This window comes from Vulpes vulpes, chromosome 8, assembly GCF_048418805.1.
Source record: "Vulpes vulpes isolate BD-2025 chromosome 8, VulVul3, whole genome shotgun sequence".
Classification (NCBI taxonomy): Eukaryota; Metazoa; Chordata; class Mammalia; order Carnivora; family Canidae; genus Vulpes; species Vulpes vulpes.
The window spans coordinates 18877504-18890986 of record NC_132787.1 but is presented as its reverse complement, the minus strand read 5'-3'; the positions used below and the strand labels follow the sequence as shown (position 1 = coordinate 18890986).

Here is a 13483-nt window from a genome sequence, read left to right as displayed (position 1 = left end):
TAGTAAATGATAAAGGTTAAATTCTTTAATATGTAGTTTTAGAACAATTGGCTGTTTGGGGAAAAACAGATATAAAATTGTATTTTCTCATCAAATTCAGTTCCAAATAAATTGAATTCAAAATGTGAAATAATAAAAACAATAAAAATAACCATAGTTTAATATGTATATAAATTTACAGCTTTTAAGCCTTCCTAAACAGAGCACCAAAGACATAAACTACACAATGAAGAGCAATGCAATTGAAATCTCTTTATCACAGAAATATAGCAATGAAGAAATAATGGCAACATAAAGGTATATAAAGATCTAGTATGATATAGAAACTTCTATTACAGTATTACACACTTGCTTTTGATTTGGCTTGTTCCAAAGGCTGTCAGAAGAAAAGCATGAGGATCTATTTGAACATTTATAGAAAAGAGAACCGTGGTGCTAACTTCTGAAATGATACAAAGAAGATTAGCAAGACCTCTGCATAAAGATGACGTGCAAATTCCTGAAGTGTTCCATATTTTTTAGATGTGGAAGATGTTCCTGTCACCATGGAGTGAGACCCTTGACCCTATTCAGTCCAGAGACTTGATCTGAGATGCCACACGCCAGCATTCCCACTCCCTGGTGAGGGTTTGGAATAGGTTCTTTCTCTCAAGCTGTTGCGTCAAGTCACTCGGATGTGGATAAAACACAAAGGCAGGTGAGAGAGAGAAAGGAAGAGAGAGAGAGAGAGAGAGAGAGAACCATGAATCTTCAATTGATGTTATGAGGGTGTTAATTGAATACCCAAATCACAGTAACGGCTTTGTACCAAAGAACTCTAAAAATTCAGAGGCAGTGATTGGGGTACCTGATAAAACACCTCAGACAAAGAAAAAAATTACTCAAGGCTAATAAAACATTCTTACTCTGAAGTTTTCCCCTGATGTACTTTTGTCTCTGAAACTGAGTTCCAGGAGCCAAATAATTTCCAACCATCCAGTAAGCAATTAATGAGAACCTATTATGTTCTAAGGCACTGTATTAGACGCTGTCTTTTTCACAGTAAGTACAATTGTCTTCCTCAAAGATGAGTATGACAATGCCTTTGCCCTCAAGAAATTCATGGACTAACACTTAAGGAGGGGAATAATACCTACAGGGCAGACTGCATTTTCCTAATACCGAATGCACTTAATTTATTTCATGATGCCAGCCTGGCTGGGTTAAGGAGCTTACGGAGGACACTGAAGAGAGAGAAGATTTTTATTTAATGGCTATAGCATAAGCCTTCCTTTTCGTTTAGATGGAGCCTCGGTTTGTGAGGCTGTCAGCACAACACCTTCTAAAATATCACATTCTCTTTCCATGATGTTTAAGAGGCAAGTGATGTGAGTTTAAGAGAGAAAGAAAGTGAAGCTTATTAGTTTGAATGAGGTCATCAGAGTCACTCTGCAGGATCCTTATAGGAATAGAACAGGGCCCAGCGCAGACCCCTACCAATTAAAATGATCTGGATGGAGGCAAACATTGTGGTGAATGAATATACAGAATGTCATCATGTTTTCCTCAAGTATGCTTTTACATGATAAACCCTAGAAACGTCTGAATTTTGGTTTTGAGAGCATTGAACATTTACTATGGCAAGAAGGCCATGAGTATCTCCACGTGGGCGTCTCTTTCCCAGCCCAAACTTCACATCCCTAAACCCATCCATGCCCTGCCAGCTTCTGTTCTTGGGTTTCTTCCATCTGCCAGATTTGACCGCTCCTCCTTGTCTGATTTTCAAATGTCCTCCAAGTCTTCATCTTTGGGGATGATTCTCCCTGATTCTTTATAAAATGTTTCTGTGGGGCTGGATGAAATTAATACCTTGGCTTCAGGCGCCCACTTTCTTGACCTTGTTCACCTCCGGCTGGCCTTACGCTCCCCCTACCCCATTCCCTTGGCCACCACAGCATCTCCATGATGATGTACTACAAACGCATTTTTTGAAATTTTCCTCTTTTCCCCCTCATTCAATGTTTCCTCAATATTTACCTCTTTCCAAGACTAATTCTCAGAGTTTTGGGTAAAGGGAAGCAAAACAAAACTAAACAAAAACAGGCCATTCAGGGACCTACTACAGATCTACTAAGCTAGGAAAGAGGTCCAGACTCCAATTCCTCTCTTAATTGGCTTCATGACTAAAAGCTGTGTGGGGACCTGTAAATAGCAATTCGAAATACATACCGTGTTTCCTTGTCCATTATCTCCCCACCCCCTTCCAAATCTGAGGTAAGCTAAGGACACAGATTCTGGGATGCTTGTGGGTTCTTTCTGACCCTCGGTGATTATTAAACAGCACATTTGGGTTAGGGTTTTTTCCCCTGCATTGTGGTTTCTGTGATTAAGTGATGTACTACATAATGTTCTTGCAACTCCAGATGCCTGAAATATTTTGACTATTTATGCATATTCATTTTTTTATTTTTCTACAAAAAATTTATTTTCTACAAAAAAGAAAATAAAGAGGTAGTTGAAAATCAGAGATTTGTCTTCTCTCCTTGTTAAAAATCTGGCAAAGTCTTTAGAAGAGCCCAATGGGATAGTGTTCCCAAAGACCAGTACTTTCCTAAGTAAACAAAGGGAAGCTCTCTCTTCAGTGAAGTCACCCTCTGCCCACCCTATCAGGGAATTAGGCAGAGTGTCTAAAGTTTGCACAGGTTTGCTCACTGGCAAGCAGTGGGGGAAAGGAGAGGGAGGAAGGGGAGAAGGAAATGGAGAATGAGAAAAAGAGGAAGGGAGAGAAAAAGAAGCAAGCAGAAGATAAGCAAGCAGCTATGTATTCACAGTGAGCCTGAGTTAATTTAAGATCTTCCTTCACTTGTTGGCCCCTGGAGTACGGTAGTGGTCAGTTTCCCATCTTGCTCTAGGCCACATGATTGCTTCACTTTATATCTACTTCTTTTGTATTGGGGATTAAAAAAAAAAAAAGCTGGAAAAAAAAAAAACAGTGATGCTGAATCTTTTGACATTGAACTTTGCAAAACAATAAAAGACACAGCCAGGACATTTTTTTCCACAACAGTTAATTTGTATGGTTCCCAGCACAATTTAAAAGTGGTTTAGTTTCAAAAGGGTAAATGTTCAACTGAGCATGTCCTATTCAAAAGAGTCTTAAAAATATACAGAACTGACTGTAAGAAAAAGACCTCCTCAAGGTGGTATATTTTGCTTGAATAGGGAAACAAAATCAAGCATGGCCTCACTCTGTTGGCTTTGTTTTTCCGAGGTTATTGAAGAAAAGAGAAGTTTGCCAAAACTAAACAAAATGCAGAACAATTTCTTTGAACCTGAGAACTCTCCAGTGCCCAAACATGATTAAAAACCATCTTGGTTAAGCCCCTTTGATCGGCCTGCCTGTCGTAAAACCTGTTCTGAGTCTCTGGCAATTACAGACTTATCTGTGTGGTCCTTTCCTTTTGAGAACTTTCAAGCATGATGTTGTCCTGCTGGGGCTCAACTAATTGCTTATGGACGATGTGATATAGAGAGCTTAGTGCCCATCAAAAATGATGCCACTGATGTACCCACACCCCCAGCAAACCTGAGCAAAGGTGCGTTCTCATCTCTCCACAAAAGAGACCTTCTGAGAAGAAAAAGGGAAAGAACTGAAAAGAACACGAGTGACTCCAGGACAGCATGGAGAAATATGCAGACAAATACTTGGAGTTTTTTCGAGTTTTCTTTATTAAAGACTCTAATTGAATTTCATTGACTGAAGTTGAAAGCCATGTCTAGAGCACACTGTAGATCTGTTACTTTCCCATTCTATTTATATGTCTATGAAGTAGATCATTGTAATGAATACAAATGGGCAATAAGTACAAAGTTATTGCATAATTTTTCAAAATTTTATGATTGCTTTTCCTATTTCCTCTTAGAATAATGGCCCCTCTGTGTAGCCTGTAGACCATTCACTATATCTTCAGTATATTTTACCATTTCAGCAGATTTTAATTTATTAGAGACATACTAGAAGTGGTATGTAAACAATTCACAGAACGAAGCTGATTTGTAAGACATGGACAACCCGAACCAGGATTAAGTTACTTCTGAGATCACTTGGTGAATGCAAAAATACATATGTATTTTTCTCTCTTTTCCCCTCCCTGCCTGCTTCTTGATTTGGCCAAGACTGGGACTTGGGGACTGGAGGGAAAACCAAATTAGAGCCACCCACCGACCCATAGCAAACAGAACAGAAAATGTCGATCTCATGATGGGATGTGTAACAAGATGGAAAGTTTCTCCATGGGTTTGCGTTTCTAAGCCAGACTTCGGCAAAGGTTCAAAGCTGCCAGCTCTGAGTAAACAAACACAGCTTTACAAGATGAAGTAGGCTAATGGCTGCTCCAGCATCTGTGGGATGGCCTTGGACGGAAAATGACCTACCCTTTGCTTCATTCTGCTCGTACTCCTTTTACTTTATTCCCCTTCTCTCTGAGACCTTGAACTCCTCTTTCCATATGATCACAGTGGGAAAAGTTGTCAGATGTGACAATTCCAGGACCCCTAAGCCTACATCAATGGCCCCCCTTTTTAAAAGATTTTATTTATTTATTTATTTATTTATGAGAAACACAGAGAGAGGGGCAGAGACATAGGTAGAGGGAGAAGCAGGCTCCCTATGGGGAGCCCCATGCAGGACTTGATCCCAGAACCCTGGATCACGACCTGAGCCAAAGGCAGATAGATGCTCAACCACTCAGCCACCCAGGCGTCCCAATGGCCACTCTTTGTAGTGTCATGTTCAGGATTGTGGTCTTTCCCTCTCAGTCTCTCCTCTCCAGTTTATTTTTCCAATTGACTTTGAACTCACAGCTGAAGCAATTTTGACCAACTATGTGTTCACTGCTCTAGACCTGACCAAAATGGATGAGGGTCTCGGTGTACTTTGGAAGCACCTTAGGGGAAGCAATCCACTCTGCCTGACAGTGCAGGAAAAGGCTTCATGGGGGAATAACACAGGCAGTGGTACTTGCAGAACTAGTTGAGGCTGCAGAAACCGGAAGCTAGGATAGCATATGATGGACAAGCATTTGCTTCTTATGAATCATCATTTAGACAGAGCTTGAATAGGTGTGTGTGCTTCAATGGAGATACCTATTTTCTGTGAATTTATGGTCTTACAATTTTAAATATGAATATTCACCTAAAAGGGGAAGAGAGCATGGAAAGCTAAAATTAATTGCAGGAAATGTGTGATGCATATATTTCTCTTGGCTTGAAGACAGCAGCTTAAATCTATATTGAAAAGAATTAAAAAATTTTAATTTAAAACACTTCTATAATATGGATTTAAAACTAGTAAGGATACACTGAAAGACAAGGCACACCAGCAGTAATTGGGCCTATGAAGTAAAGCAGGACATTTCAAGCCATTTTTCTCATAAAATCCCTAAAAATATTTGGAAAAACCATGTACTTTTGGACATATTTTCAAGTTGAAATCTAAAAAATTTCAAAATGAGTTTAAATAGTTGCAAAAGATCTAATTTATGAGGCGCCTGGGTGGTGTCGTTGGTTAAGTGCCACTCTTGGTTTCCGCTCAGGTCATGATCACAGGGTCCTGAGGCTGAGCCCCCTGTCAGGCTCCACGCTCAGTACAAGGTCCGCTGAAGTTACTTTCTCTCTCTACCCCTCCCTTCCACTTGCACTCTCTCTCTCTAAAATAAATAAATCTTTTAAAAAAATGTAATTTATGATAGTTTATAACACTGTTTTATTTTATTTTTTTAAATTTTTTTAACACTGATGTTTTAGATGCATTTTAAGTTAATCAAATGGCATCTAAATAGTATGTTGATAAATACTCATCTGTTAAAATTTTTCTTTTTTTAATGAATAAGCTGATCTTCAATAGAGAGAATTTTTTCTCCTTGAACTTCTATTTCTGTCCCACTTTCTCACAATATTTGTTTTCTAATTCAATGTTTTTAGACTTGAAATTATTTTATTGCTGAAGTCATCATATTTCTCACAACTAAAAAACTATATAAATCCATTAAAAATTACATTGACATTAGATTCTAAATTCAAAATGCTTATTTTTGAAATGAGTCTTTATAATTATCACAAAATTAATAAAACTATATAAATTTTAGAAAAATTATTAAATATTAATATAAATTTTGTTGGAAAGCTATTTCTTTTTTTAAAAAGATTTTATTTATTAATTTGAGAGAGAGAGAGAGCAGGAGAGGAGCAGAGAGGGAGGAGAGAATCTCAAGCAGACTCTGTGCTGACCATGGTGCCCACCATGGGGCTCTATCTCAGGACCATGAGACTGTGACCTGAGCGGAAACCAAGAATTGGAGGCACAAATTGGGGGGAGGGGCAGAAAGAGAGGTAGAGAGAGAATCTCAAGCAAACTCCATACTGAGCATGAAGCAGATGCAGGGCTCAATCTCAGGATCCTGAGATCATGACCTGAGCCACCTAAAATCAAGAGTTAGACACTTAACTGACTGTGCCACCCACGTGCTCCACAAAGTTATTTCTTTTTAAGATGGTTGAGACTTTTGTTTATTCAGTGAGTTGATGTGTCCAGCTATTGTTTATTATAAAAATGAGCGGTATTTGGCATCACTCTTATCTGTATTTATTTCTATTGTGATAGCTGTAAGTGCTGAGAAAGCTTGTTCTCATAAAAAAACAAATGAAGGGCTTTTGTTATAGCAACATCACTCCCTTTGAATTTCTGAATTTGATGCCAAATATCACATGGTGATATAGCATAATAATAGTTTTTATTTTTTTTAAAGATTTTATTTATTTATTCATGAGAGACACAGAGAAAGAGAGAGGCAGAGACACAGGCAGAGGGAGAAGCAGGCTCCATGCAAGGAGCCCGATGTGGGACTCGATCCCAGGACTCCAGGATCATGCCCTGGGCTGAAGGTGCTAAACCGCTGAGCTACCCAGGGATCCCCAGTAATAGTTTTTAATAACCATCTGCTAATAAAATGGTTAGTTCTTCAATTTATGGAAAGCAAAGAATCTTGATAGTTACTAACACTAGGTGCTGGGGCTCTAACAGTAAACAATTTATAATCTAAGGAAAAAAGGTTCCTGAAGCTAGAATCCTGAGAAACACCTATTTAAGGAGGTAGATGATGAAAAATAACCAACAAAGCAAATCAAGAACTAGGAGCCAGGAAGTAAAGTGTTATGGTGTTCAAAAGAGAGGAGAACTTTAACAGGACATGTACTTAACAAGGTCAAAATAATTCAGGGAAGCAAGCTTGAGGAGGATTGATGCCATCATTTCTTTGAGGTTCCAAAGAGAATAAAGAAGTTAATTTTTTCCTGTGTGTAAAACCACAAATTTTGACATTTTAATCAGTTATGGAGACTCTGGGATTAGGGTAGCTGGCACTCTATTTTTTTTTTCTTTTATCCAAATCATTTTTTATGTGTGAATCTCATTTAGGATTTTAATTCCGATGTAGTTGTCTATTTGTCTATATTTGGGCTGATTGCAGGTTATCACACTATTATTTTACACAGAATGTTGATTTTACATAAGGCAAACCCTTTTACTTTGTTCTTTATTGAAATTGTCAAAATTACATCTTCTCAATCATGAGTTGTACCATTTGTGAAACTATTAAATTAGTCTATTTCTTTAGTTCTTTTTATTGTCTTCAGCAATGTTTCTGTGATTTTCCCTATAAAAATTTCATGTCTCTTGTTATTTATATTTAGATACCTTAAGTTTTTGTTGCAAATGTGAATGAATGGATTTTATTTTCTCATTGCATTTTTGAATAATTTTTTATGTTGATCTTTTAATGAGTAGTAGTGTGGAATTGTCTTAGTTCTTTAAAGTTTATTGGTGGATTCTTTTGCATATTCCACATAGACAATCACATTAACTACAATAGAGATACTTTGACCTTTCATTTCTAATTTTTATTCATTTTATGCCTCTTGTCTTCCTGCATTAGATAGAAACTGCAGTAGAATGTTGCATACACGTGGCAATGCTGAGCTTCTTACTTTATTCCTAATTTTGTAGGAAATGCTTCTAAAATTTCACCATTAAATATGATTTTTATTGCAGGTCTTTAATGGATGGCTTCATCAGATGAAGAAAATTCCTTTCTATGCTAAGTGGGTTAAGTGCTTATATCACCTATGTACGTTAACTATCATATGTTTGCATTTACTTAGAGAATCATATTTTTCTCTTTTAATTTATAATCATGTTTTATTACATTATTAGATTTGTTGATGTTGAACCATCATCCTTAGATTTCTAAGAATAATTCCATTTGAATATGATGTGATATTTTTTAATCATTGATGAGTTCTACTTACTAATATTTTATTTGGGATTTTTAAAGATATGTTGTAAGTAAAATAAATCTATAATTTTGTTTTCTTGTACCTTACCTTTCTATTTTGGTGCCAAAATTATATTAACCATAAAATGCTATTTGTTTCTCCTCTTTCTGTACTTGGAAGTTTGGATATGATAGAAATTATCTCATAATCACTAGGGAAACTTTCTGAGCTTTTGATCATCAATTCAACTTATTTAATGATTGATTTAATTTAGTGGTATTCATATAAACTGGTCTGCAAATATATTGACAAAGTTATTGATAACATTCTTATTTTTTAAATTTCAACTTATCTTTATATTTAGTTATTATTCCTTTATGGTCCAGTATCGTTGATTCATGACTTTCCTTCCTTTTGATTAGTCTTATTATGTTTTGCTTCATGTAGCAGTTTGCAAATAACTACTTGTTGATTTTTATTGATCTTATCTGCTGTGCCTTTGTTTTCTAATTCATCTGATGTCTGCCCTTACCTTTATTATTTCCTGCCATCTAGTTCTCGTGTGTTGTGTTTCTTTCTTCTTTCTTTTTTTTTAAAGATGTATTTATTTATTTGAGAGAGAGAGTGAGCATGAGCAGGGGTTGGGGCAGAGGCAAAGGGAGAGAGAGAATCAAGCAGACTCCCCACTGAGCCCAGAGCCCAGAGTGGGGCTGTATCTCACAACCCTGAGATCACGACCTGAGTCAAAACCAAGAGTTGGATACTCAACCAACTGAGCAACCCAGGTGCCCCTTTCTTTCTTATTTGGAGCACTTACTCATTTATAGTCAATCTCTTTCTCTTTTTCTTTTAAGAAAGTGCCTTCGATTTTTCTTCTTGTATCAATGTCTCCTCTCGCTGTAGTTTTTACAAGTTTGTCTTCATTCTCTATATTCTTTAGTTTCTCAAAAGTGTGTATTTGTCCAAGTTTGTTTTAAATGTTTCCTCTTGGGATGCCTGGGTGGCTCAGCGTTTAAGCATCTGCCTTTGGCTCAGGGTGTGATCCAGGTGTCCTGAGATTGAGTCCCACATCGGGCTCCCTGCAAGAAACCTGCTTCTTCCTTTACCTATGTCTCTGCCTCTCTCTCTCTCTCTCTCTCTCTCATGAGTAAATTTAAAAAATCTTTAAAAAAACGTTTCCTCTCAGTACTTGGAAGCTCTTTCAGTTTTTAAGACTCATGTGTTTCTTTAGTGCAGACTAATTCTTGGCCCTTACCTCCTCACTGCCTCCCTCCATCCTCTCACCAATTTTATTTGTGTTAGGTCATGGATTTGGGATTGGCAGAATCATTTTCAATGAGAAATTTAGTTTTTGTTCATTTGTCATTTTTTTCTTCTTCTTTTTTTTCTCCTTGTTAAATGTGCTCTCTCTCCTCACACCTCAGTGGTTTTCCTATTTTGTTTGTACATGTGTCAATTCCTTTGGGCTCCCTGTTTTAGAACCAGGTTTTCTAATGGCTTTGGGGTTCCTGTCCTGCAATGACATTGGACTATTCTAGATACAGTCATAAGGCTAGTTAACAGTTTGGCTTAGTTCCTGATCACAAAACTGTCTTAGTATTTCTTTCTCTTAGACCTAAAATACTTTGCAAAGCCACAGTCCAAGCAAAAGGCTAATAGCTATTTTTAAAACATATCTTAACATAGAGTTCAGGGCATTGATATCAAGGAGTAAGTCTTGATCTCGTCCTCTATCTTGCATGGAGGACTTTTAGTATCAGTTTTCCTTGAGAAGTCAAGATTTGGTTATCATACCTACTCTTGGGCATGGAGGCCAGCAAGGTTGTGACTTCCATCATGCTTATTGCTTTGCATCTCAATTCTGTTTTTAGTTTACTAGAAAGTATATTTCGCTTTTGAGTATGTGTGTCCTTTTAGTTGTCTCTTTTAGCAATTTTATTTGTTATTGCTATATGGATAAGAGGAAGAAGAATGATTAGTAGACTTGGGATCGAGTAATAATGAAAATAAAGTGAGATTTTAAGAGATTATAGAAATTGGGCATGCTAATTTTTAAGTGCTTCTTCATGTTAAGACTCTACATGTATCTGAAGAAGTTCCCTTGATATCAAATTTTTTGATGAATGTATATTGATTTGGCTTGGGATCCCTGGGTGGCGCAGTGGTTTGGCGCTTGCCTTTGGCCCGGGGCGCGATCCTGGAGACCCGGGGTCGAGTCCCACGTCGGGCTCCCGGTGCATGGAGCCTGCTTCTCCCCCTGCCTGTGTCTCTGCCTCTCTCTCTCTCTCTCTCTGTGTCTATCATAAATAAATTTAAAAAAAAAATATTGATTTGGCTTAAAAAACAACACAATTAAGAATCAGTATTTTTCTAAATGACTGATTTATAAGTAAGACCATTGCCATCACCTCAGAGCTGGAGCTCTCTTGCTCCATGCCATCCTAATCCTCACCTGCTGTGGAAGATAAGGTGTAGATCAGGGTAAAGTTATGCAAAATATGCAGACAAACCACTCAAAGCAAGTGTCCTTACAAACCTTTTTACAAAAGGAAATTTAAAAATACACAGATATATTCAAAGCCCACTTGTTAACCAAGAGCATCTAGCACTCAAGTATAAGAAGTCTAGACAGTGAAAACATTAATGTAGTGAGTTTATATTTTAGGAAATGTGAGGACCTGATAAAGGGTTCCTGGGAAATCAGAAGTAATATTCTTTCATTCAACAAGCATTACCCAGTACAAACTGTATTATAAGAAATAAAACCCGTGTTCAAGAGGCCCACAGCTTTGAGGAGTAGAAATTATTTAAATGCTGAATCATTAGCTGAGCTATGAGCAGAGAAGCTTTTATCTTGTTTGTTCCTCTAAAGCAAAGTAATTCTTAAAATTACTTAAAGTAGAAAATGTTCTCTTTTTGCCTTATTTCCAGGAAATTCTGAGCTAAATTTATGCTTAATTGTATCACTAAAATTTGAAAATAATTATCTCAACCCTCCATCTATTGAATTTTGATTTTTTTCAAATGTTATCTCCATTATGGAAATCTTTTAAATTATTTCAGGAATTACAGTTTTAATGGGTGGATTGAAAAAAATAAATTAATAGCATTTGAGCTGGGTGGGGAAAACTGACAGAAGCTGCTCATACCAAGTTCAGCAAAAGTCCTTATATGCCCTCACCTCAGAAGCGGAAAATTGCCAAATGTATTATACTTGTATTTATATGTTATATAATGCACATGAATAACGAATATATTCTTACTGTCTCACTTCCTTCCTGGGAACTCTTCAAATGGAATTTTATGTCTGGTTAGGAGTAATACAATTTAAGAAGGATGTGGATATACTGGAGAGGTTACAATGGAAACTACTTAAAATGATGGGAATTCTAGAAACCATGGTCTGTAAAGGAAAATGGAAAGAAAAATGAGACTTATTCAGCAAAAGGAGAAATAGTGCTAGGTTAAGAAGAAGATGAAATGAGGCAAACCGGAGGAAAGTCATTTTTAACTACAGCAAGGGCAGATTAGATTTTTTGAAAGATCCATTAATTATTTTAGTTAAGTGTTGGAAATACTTAGGGAGGTTAAGAAAATTTTTCTAAATGGAAGTTTCTTATAAACCACCCTTCCCCTCAATACTCCTTTGCGCTTCAGTCTTCCCGACAACGAAAGTTTACTTGTCTTTAGACATAACACAAGTAATAGGGTCAATGGGAAAGGACCTACCCACATGCCCATAAAGGAACTGTGTCTTTGACCCTGGAATTGCTGTCAACTATCTTTTTTGGTAATTTGGAAACTAAAAATATTCTGTTCTTTCAATAATACTGCAGCAGATGACCACCAGAATCCAGCAAGGTGTGGATGGGACAGTGGAAAAGGCGAAAGATCTCCTCTTTAGGAGACAGGAAATTTCCAATCCAGGCTCTTCTACAAACTGGTGGTTAGTCACTTAATCTCTTTAGGCTTTGTTTCTTCATCTCTGACATTAGGTGAAAATGGGAGCACGAGGGATCTCTGAGGGCTTAGGGCGTTCTGATCAGTTACAAGTCCATGGGATTCTGAGACAATTTCTGGGGGTCAAGCAGGAGCAAAGAAGAGAGGATAGGATTTTTCTTCAGCAGCTTTCACCAGCAAATTGTTGCATAAGCATGCCAGCTGAAACAAACAGCTTTGTGGGCTCCCATCACAGTGCCCTGCTGCCCTCATTCCTGAACTCTGCTGTGACCACACAGAATGCTGCCATCATTGGTGGACTTTGACCTATGGCCTTTCCGAGCCGAAAGGAAGAGAGATTATCAAGAATCTGGTTGCCTGTCTCTGACCCCAGTCCCACCCTGCTTGGCTGCCATCATAGCCTCAGCATAGCCTCCTCCAACAACTGAGACCTTTATTTATGCTCCAATTAAAAAAAAATGCCTCTCAAATGCTCAGATAGCTACTTTGATTGCATTCAAGCTCTCAAAGTTAACTAAACCCAATCCCTCAAAGCCTGGAGACTTTGAATTCCTTTTTTTTCCTTTTTAGCGTTGGCACATTGTGGTCCTGCCCAGTGTGGAAACTGCTTCCACATCCTTACCCCCTGTTCACACTTTCCCCATCAATCTGATGACATGAAACCGCTTGACTCATAAACAGGACTTAGAGAAACAGAGGTTAAACCACGGGCACCAAAAGTGGTTGTGAGTCTGTGAGTGTGGAAAAAGTGGGAAAATCCACAAGCATGTGGCTTTTACCATCTGCCTCAAGTGCTGAACTGTAGAACCGTGTTCAGCAAGAGCCTGCTATTTAAAATGATACAAATACTTTGCCCCCTTTTCCTTGGTAAAGACCAGTGCGTTTAGCCACAAAATTACCTTCTCTTCTGAATTTCCAGTATCTGTCCATTTTCTTTTCCTTTTCAATGACAACAGGAAGACTTCTAAGCCTCTATTAATGTTGTTCTATATGGCTGCTCTCCTTCTTCCACCTCTTATATATTATCTAGTGAGCCCGTACAGTAAGAATTGCTGGAAACGCTTATACAGTATATACTATGTAGCAGAAACTGTTCTAAGCACTGTATGTATATTAACACACTTCCTACTTAAATCAACCTCATGATACAGGTGTTGTCATTATCTGTATTGAACACACAAGGAAATCAAGTACGGAAAGGTTAAATGACTTT

General features: G+C 37.6%; 1 pseudogene; it reads left to right on the top strand.

The window, feature by feature from the left end:
- The first annotated feature begins 423 nt into the window (after nucleotides 1–423).
- Nucleotides 424–519, top strand: LOC112917626 (U6 spliceosomal RNA; annotated as a pseudogene).
- Nucleotides 520–13483: the final 12964 nt, after the last annotated feature.